The sequence below is a fragment of the Pyrgilauda ruficollis genome, unplaced genomic scaffold, assembly GCF_017590135.1.
Source record: "Pyrgilauda ruficollis isolate IOZ18807 unplaced genomic scaffold, ASM1759013v1 scaffold205, whole genome shotgun sequence".
NCBI classification, from domain to species: Eukaryota; Metazoa; Chordata; class Aves; order Passeriformes; family Passeridae; genus Pyrgilauda; species Pyrgilauda ruficollis.
This window is the reverse complement of record NW_024519763.1, coordinates 932,026-940,651: the sequence shown is the minus strand read 5'-3', so window position 1 is coordinate 940,651 and position 8,626 is coordinate 932,026.

The window sequence follows — 8,626 nt, the reverse complement described above, 5'->3', positions numbered from 1 at the left end:
AATTTACATGCAGCCGGATGAAAATGCTATTTGGAGAGAGATTGAGAGTTTATTTGATTAAATCCCTTTCTCCAATACCTTGACCTCTTTCTTGTGAAATAATCAGAACTGTTTAGCAAGAATATTCTGGCATTAATAATAAATTGCTTTGGAGCAGGTTTTTCCTGCTCTGGACCCAACCCATCGGTGCCCATGCTTTTGGGGGGACGCGGGGATGCCGCCGTGCGGAGCGAGCGCCGCGCGGAAAGGGCTGAAGAAACACATTTTAATTTTTCTTCTGGAATTTACAGTTGGATGGACAATTTACAAGCCAATGTATTATTTAGGAAGTGCATTCTCCTGGCACATCTACCGGCAACTCTTGTTTTTCGTGCCTGGTGGATGGAAATGAGGAGGGAAAGCTGTGCCTGTTGGGTGGGTCACAGGGTCAGCGGCACGAAGGGTGGCTGCATCCAGGGGAGGGAAGGCTGAGAGGGGATCTCATCAATCCACACAAATAACTCCAAGGGCTGGCACAGGAGGGTGCCAGAGCCTTTCCAGTGCTGCCCAGTGACAGGACGAGGAGCGATGCCCGTAAAAGAAAGCACAAGAAGTTCTACCTCACTGAGGGTGGCAGAGCCCAGGGTGGCCACGGAGAGTCTCTGGGGACATCCCAGACCCACCTGGAGGTGTTTCTGTGTCACTGTGACCCTGCCTTGGCAGGGGCTTGGACTGGGTGATCCAGAGGCTCCTTCCAGCCCGAACAATTCTAGGACTCTGTGGCTGATTGTGCAGGGCGTGGAGACTCATTTTATTGGTTTTGAACTCCTAACTCAGTCAGCTCTGGGTGATTTATTTTGGAAAGGGTGTTTGGCAGTCGGGATCTGGAGCCACAGCAGTGACTTTACAGCATTCCTTGACTTCCAGGTAATGAGACCAGCATGAGCACTCGTGGGCAGGGAGCTCTTACCTGAGCAGGTGTGTGTGGAGCTGCTTGAGGTGCCCCAAGGTTGGTGCCAGAGCTCCCTGAGACACCTCCTGGCACTGGCAGCACCATGCAGTGACAGGATCTTGGCTCCCAACTAAATTTAGCTTCGTTATAATTTGTTTCTTAATAACCCTCACTTCACCGTAATGTGTAAAATGCTCGGCTCCAGAACAGCCCCATGCCAAAGCTGTACAGTAGCTCATTTGCATTGAGCAATTATATTATATTACAATATATTAAGCTGCAGAAAACCTAATCTAACATGATAATTTCAAATCATAATTTACAGTGCTTTACACGGAGCATACAAGGCAGGTTACAATAACACGTTGCTGTTCCACAGCAGCCAGGGAAATTATTTACTCATCTATGATTTCATTTTCCAAAATGTGCTGGGTGCATTTCATTTATTTATTTATTTATTTCAGTCCTATTTACTGAATTTTACACTGGATAAATAATAATTTTTGCTTATTTATTTCAGTACTATTTACTGAAATTTAGCGACTAGCGTTTTCCCTAATAAGGATTTAGGTGGAATATTTGCATTAAACGGGGAGTGGTTTCTGGAAAGGAAGGCTGTTCCAGCAAGTGCAGGTTTATCCAGATATTCTTTGCTGCTAAAAACAAAAGGAACAGAGGAGGGCCCCGTGCTTTAAGGACTTTATCCAGGTTGTGACACAGCATTTGATGAATCATTTAATATGCAGCTCGTGACGCAGAGTGTCAACAGCTGGCTCCTGTTGCAGCCTTTGTTTGGATCTGGCTCCCAGATAAACTTCAGGGAGCAGCAGCCTGGGGCTCTCAGTGCTCCCAGTCACTCCTGTGAGGTGAATAAGCTTTGTCAAATGTCTGCTCTTTCAATCTAGCATGAAGAATCCAGAACTAAAAGGAATATGGGCTCCTTAGCTGCTGATTTAGCAGTTAATGGTTTAATTCTGGTGAAATTTATTCCTCCGGGTAGCAATATTTGATCTGAGTGGGTATTAAATACTGGGACTGAGTTTGCAGCATGGAGGGGAGCAAGGGGCCTGTTTCAAGTAGAGAATCCAAATCTTTTACATTCAGCACACAAAGGAGGAGACTGAGGGGAGACCTCATGGTGATGTTCAACATCCTTATGAGGGGAAGTGCAGGGACAGCTCCAGTCTCTGCTCTGACAGGGACAGCCCCAAGGGAACAGCTGGAGCAGGGCCAGGGCAGATTTAGGTTGGATTTTGGGAAAGCTCTTCCCCCGGAGGGTGCAGGGCACTGCCCAGGCTCCCCAGGGAATGGACACATTCCCAAGACTGCCAGAGCTTCAGGAGAGTTTGGATAACGCTGCCAGGGATGCCCAGGGTGGGATTTTGGGGTGTCTCTGCAGGACCAGGAGCTGGATCCATGATCCCCTCCAGCTCAGGATATTCCGTAATTCTGTGGTATTATAAAGAGCAGAAGGAGAATCTTTTTACCTTCAATAACATAAAGCTCCTTGTTGCTCTCATCCCTCCCTCCCCACTCAGAACTGTGGAATGGTTTGGGTTGGAGCTCTCAATCCACATCCCCACAATTGCAGTCCCTGCAAATCCATGCTTGGGTGTAGATGTGTCCCATCCATGTCTCAGCAACAGAGCCCAGGAAATGCCCAAAAAACAAGAGAACTTTAAGTTTTGGGGTTGTTTTAGCTTTTAGTTTAAAAGCACACTGGTACAGCAACAGTTTGCATTGGAATGGGGTCCACCTCTCTGGAGGGGATTTTCTCTGGGAATTAGCCCCTGTTAGGAATGCCAGGAAAAGAGAGAGCCTCAGTTTTGGATGACAGGCCTGTTGTGTAGCAGGAGTGGCTCTGTTCTCTCGAGTTCCTGGTCTGGCCTCGAGGCAAGGCCTGCACTGGTGAGCAATGCCTGGGCCTCTGTCCTGCTTTCCATAAACAAAACCCTTTGCATATTTTAATTAAACTGTGCTGGATCGCTCTGCACAGGGATATCAACGCTCCAGCCATGACATTGCTGTGCTTCCCTCGTTGAGAATATTAATGACGGCAGTGTGGAGTTGCAAGGGATGTTGTCAGCTCCTGTGGTAACTGTGGAATTCCCAAAACTAGAAGTTTCCCTGATGGTGTGGGATGCAAAGGCTGCAGGGTTTATTTGGTGCTTTTGTGAGGAGCATTTTATTTGGCATGGCTGTGTCCATAATCCTGGGCTCACCAAGGCATCACTCTGGAAACCTGGGTGACTGGGAGAGGTTGCTACTCTTCCTGGTGAACGTGCTGGCTGCTGTCTTTGGCAGAGCTGGATTTTGGAGGACCCAGCTCAATGCTAGCGGGTTAATACAGATCAAATCTCGATGTAAAAAAAATCACCATCTCACCGTGAGGCTCTCCAAATTCCCATCTGCTTCATTTCCCACTCCCACTCTAGCTGTGCAGTCAGACCATTAATTACCACTGGTCTTCTCTGTAGCCCCTCTCCTTGACCTGAGTGTCCCAGGACATTCTGGCCCTTCTCCCTTCCAAGGTGCCTGTGATGGACAGTGTGAGAGAAGGTCCAGCACTGGAAGAGAGTTGGCCTTGATGAACTTAAAGGTTTTTTACAACCCCAATGATTGCTCTCTCCTCAGATCCTCAGATCCTCACTTGTGTACAGCCTCTTCAGAACCTTTGAGTTTTCCCTCTTTTCTTTCAAACATGACTTTCTTCCCCAGCTTTCCTCCCCAGACTTTTCTTTCCCACCTTTCTTTCCCCACAGAGCAGGTTGGTTGTGCTTTTCTTTATCCAAATTTGGCTCTGCTGCATCATCACGTGGAGCTCTTGGCCCTTGCCATGGCCTAAGCTCATCCTCTGGGCATCCTGTGAACCTGCATCCCCATCCCTGTGAACTCTTGGAGCTCAACCAAAGCTCGCTTTTCAGTTCCAATGGCTGAAATGGGGACAAAGTCTCTGACTTTGCTGGATCCCAAGGCAGTCTCTTAGCACCTGGCAGGAAGAAACGCGATGCAGTTTTTCCACCTCGCGCTTCCAAGGCTCATCTTGCGCTGAATCCCAATTGCAATCTGCAGCTCGCTCCACACCCGGAGCAAAGGCAGCAAACAACAGCATTTCCACGGAAAGCCTCTGCTCCTGGTGTCCCAGGGAAGTTGTCACTCTGAGCAGGGGGTGGGTGAAAACTGTCACCTGTTTTTAAACACTTAATGGATTTCACAGCCACGGGTTGTAAACCAGCCCTGCCGTTAAACCGTGTCTCCTCCACTGGTCCTTTCCTGGGCTCTGTGGAAGAACAAACAGTAGTTAGGGGAAAAAATGTGGAAGAATGAATAAATCCTGGAATGAGATGCATAGCTAATGAGCTGCATTAACCTCCCAGCACCAGTGGAAGCACAGAGCAAAGTCAAGGCAAATACCCCATCCTGCCTGTGACGTTGGCCTGTGATAAAGCTCACTGATGAAGCCAGGGAATGAAAAGATGAGTTATGGCTGAAAAAAACATGAAAATTTGTCCTTGCCTCCAAAAATGTTCCCATTCCCACTGCTTTTCCAGGGCTTTTAGAGCATTGTTCCCTGAAATGAAAGGTGTCATTTTTTCATGATCCTGATCCCTGGAGCTGATTCCCAGGGTCTGTAGTGTCCCCCAGACTCCAGCAGGTTGACTTCCAGCCATAGCAAAGCCCTGGGTGAAAAGTCCTTGAACTTTCTATTCATTGTCTGTCGTCGTCTTTATTAGGTTTAAATTGATTGACTCTGCAATGCCATTACAAGTAGAATATTTCCCAAGTTATTTAGCTGGGCTCTATTTTTCCTGGAGACTCGTGATATATTGGATCTTCAGCCCTGACAGAGCTCCTGTTAGATCAGGGCTTCTCATGACTGAGAGATTCTGGGTCATGGCTGCAAAGCTGTCCCTGGCAGTACCTTTGGGTTTGAGAATCCATCCACACATCTCCATGTGTGCACTTAGGAGATGTGAAAAGTCAGTGGGACAAAAGAGTGATACATTCTCTTGAGCTGAGACTCACCAGTCGAGGCTGGAAAATACCTCCGAGATAATTATCAGTGTAATTTTCAGATTGTTAGAGAGACAATGCGAGTGCACCCAGCAGATCCCTGCAGTCAGCATGGAAATGCCATTGCACAAATGAAGACTTCGGAATACTTTTGTTTGCTCCCAGGGCTCAGACAGCCCCACTTTGGAAATTACTGCTGGCTGTGAGTTGGAGTTACATAAATGACAAGGAGACATTGTCCCCTCTGTGTCCCCCAGGCACAGGGGGCTGCTGACACCCCAGGCAGGGTTGGGGGGCTGAACCAGCTTAAATATTCTGGAGTTTTAATTGTCCTGGGCTGTCCCTTCCTTTGCCTTCCTGCCTCATGTCCTACCTGCCCTTCCTCACATCTGGGCGACACTTGGGCATTGACAACACTAAAACAGGCTCTGAGAAGTGATCAAAAGGCTTTTTTTGGGGGTTTTAAAACAAGGTAAAGGTTTCAGTTGTTCTGTGCACTCTCAGATCTCCAGACTCACGGCACCCTTGTAGGCTTTGTGCCATTGGCAGGGAGAGCCCTGCAGGTTCCCGGCTCAGCCAGGAGCTGCAGGTGGGGACGGGAGGTGCCAAGTGCCTCGATGTGGGCACACAGATCACTCGAGTCTTGAGGAGCCCAAGTGTTGCTATTTCAACTCAGAGAAGGAAAAAAGAAAAGGTTGTTCTTTTTCTCATGCAATTTTTTCTGCATTTTCACGTGTTCGAGTGTGAGTCCCCGGGATGTAAATATTCCTCTTTTGGCTCCCAGACAAAGCTGATGTGGGGATCATTAAGGATCTCCTGGCATTTTTGTAGCAGGGCAGGTGTTGACATTTATATCTGAGCTGGGGGCACACGTGGGTAATTCCAGCATGAGCCATCCTGGGATGTGCCAGGGGCTTCCTGATGGTGCCCAGTGCCAGCACCAGGATCTGCTGGACCATGAAGAGCATCACTGGGGGATTCAGCCCACATGGTATGGTCACCTCCAACAGGACGGTGAATGTGTGCTTAGTCTAAATGCTTTCTCTGCCCAGAGGGATGGTGTGCTCCCTGGCAAGGCCAGGCTGGACAGGGCTTGGAGCACCCTGGGACAGTGGAAGGTGTCCCTGCCCATGCCAGGCATGGAGTGGGATGGGCTTTAGGATCTTTCCAACCCAACTCATTCCAAACCCCGGGGGACAAGAGTCTCCTGTGGAAAAGGCCCCAGTGCTGAGGAAATGCCACCAGCAGCCTGGCAGCGCTGCTGAGGAGCAGAGTCAGCCCATCTTATCGGCAGGGTGGGTGAGATAATGCCGATAATCTCGAGTTCCCATCGCGGCGACGTGTTGCTAACACCTCACGGAGTTCGGAGGCGGAAGGGCCCACGAGGCAGGGAAAGATATGTACATATATCTGTGTGCAGAGGAGCTCTTACCCTTTATTATGCAGGTATTTTCGGGAGCTTGAAATGCCACCTTTGGAACAGAAGATTCCGATCGCACGCGGAGGGAAGGGGGAGAAGCTGGGGGCCCCCCCTGCTCTCCCAGCTCACTTGAAAGAGCACGCTGGAGGTAAATTAATTGCCACAACTCTGCTGAGATGAGATCTCGGTCTGGCTGAGGGGCTGGGAGCCTCTCCGGGTGCCGTGTGTGAGTGAGGGGATCCAGAAAGGCTTTTTCCCATCGGAAGGAGAGGATTCACAAGTGCCGTCCCTCCCTCGTGCCTTTGGCTCCAGCAGCTCGGTGTTAATTGCACCCCAATTCACAGAGTTCCGAGGTGCCCTTTGAGCCGGGCCCTTGCCCCCACTCAGGGCTCTCCCGTGTGGAAGCACACTTGACTGCTGGCTTCTTGGGATAAATTAGGAGCGATTTGAGTCAGGTTTAAGCAGCGATTGAGCCTGGTCTGGGCATGGCTGTGGCTGGGAGCACCTGGCAAAGCCATGCGGAGGGGAAGCACTCCGGAGTTAACAGCCTTTCACCACAGCCTTAAATTGAGATGTTTTTACCCTCTGTTTTCTTTCCCATATTTTATTTTATTCTTCTCTCATAGTTTCCCCATCCCCACAGTGATCAGCACTGATATACGAGAGGGATTTTCACTTGAAGGACTGTGCATCTTTAAAATGTCTTCCCTTTATTCTTCCTAGTTCTTACACATGTAATTTCCCCTTTAATTTGACATCATTTAACGGCACATTACACGTCAATGATGTGATCTGTGAATATTTACAATGTTCGTGTCATTTTTATTTTCTAATCCAATTTAAGTAGCTCTGCTTTTTATGACATCATGAATTCTTCAGTCTTTTTAGTCTTTTTGGAACTAATTATTCCATTAGTTCCTTTGAACGGGCTCCGTGTTGTCAGTCATTTTCTCCCCGTTTGATCACCAGACCTTTGCTGCCCTCCTTTGCATCTGCAGCCGGAGCTGGAGGAGGCTGTGCCCGGTGCTCGAGCTGTGCCTGTGCCTCACCCTGCCCCCAGCTGCTCAAAATAATCCTACAGAAAGTCCTCCACGTACATCCCCTGAGCCCGTCCTTGCAGGGAATGTTGTGCTGTGCCTTGGTCTCCAGGCTGGACAGGACTCCCTTCCCAGCTCTTGGCTTTCTGCTGCTCCATGTCCCAGGAGCTGAGCAGGGGTCTGGGTGTGAGGGCATCAACGGGCCAGAAAACACCAAGTGGATCCAGCTCAAAGTGGCCCAAAAATTCCCCAAACCATGTTGTGACTCGTGGTTTAGGGAAATTTCTAGTATCTGGCTGAATCGACAGGAGATGGGCTCAGCTCGCTGAGCATCCAGGCTTCCCAAAGGCTTTCCCAACCTGCCTGTTCCCATCCCAAGGAGGCTGGAATGTGGGACAGGCAGATCCCAGCCCGGCCTCTCCTGCTCCCTTGTTTACTGGGAATGTTAAACATTCCCTCTGTCATGCTAAAGAGCTCTGTTGTCTGTTGCTGCCCTCTGTAGTGATAGAGTAGAGACCACACGGTTCTCCTGTGCAGCAATAATTCTGTTTATTGGCAATTGGGAATGCATTACAGAAATCAGCCTGGCTGCAAACCCAGGGCTTTCCCAGTTTTTCCTTTCATTTAGGATTATCTGATCTTCCCCAAATCATCAGATTGAAGGGGTCTTCATGAACTCTTTTTTTTTTATTTTTTCCCAATTAATGTTTAGAATGTTTCAGGATAACCTTTTGTAGCTGACCTGCTTGAAGTGCAGCACCTTAAAAGCCATAAAAACTCAGAGTTTTTACCCCCAGAAGAGAAAGAGGGTGTTCCTCTGGATTCCACAGCACAGCTGTTTTTCTGAAAGGGCAAATTAACAGAAAATCCCAAGCCTTGCTCATTGTCTCCTTTCCTTGAAACTTGAGATAAAGCAACTTTTTTCTTTTATATACAGTCAGTTGTAAAATGCAGATTACTCAGGGAATAGAAAGCCAATATTGGCCTGTATCTATTGTCCAGCCTCTTCCATTGTTATGTAGATTTCTCCTCTGTGTTTTATGGCAATGAATGCAATATAAACTGAGATTGCTGAGCAAATAATGCTAGAAATAATGCTGGAATTACCCTGCCTCCCCATGTTGATGTATTTTATTTTATTTTCCTCTTGGTATAAAAATTCAAGTAATGAAACTTTAAATATTGAAGACTTCATAAAAGTTCAAGTAAAATCAGATGTGTGTT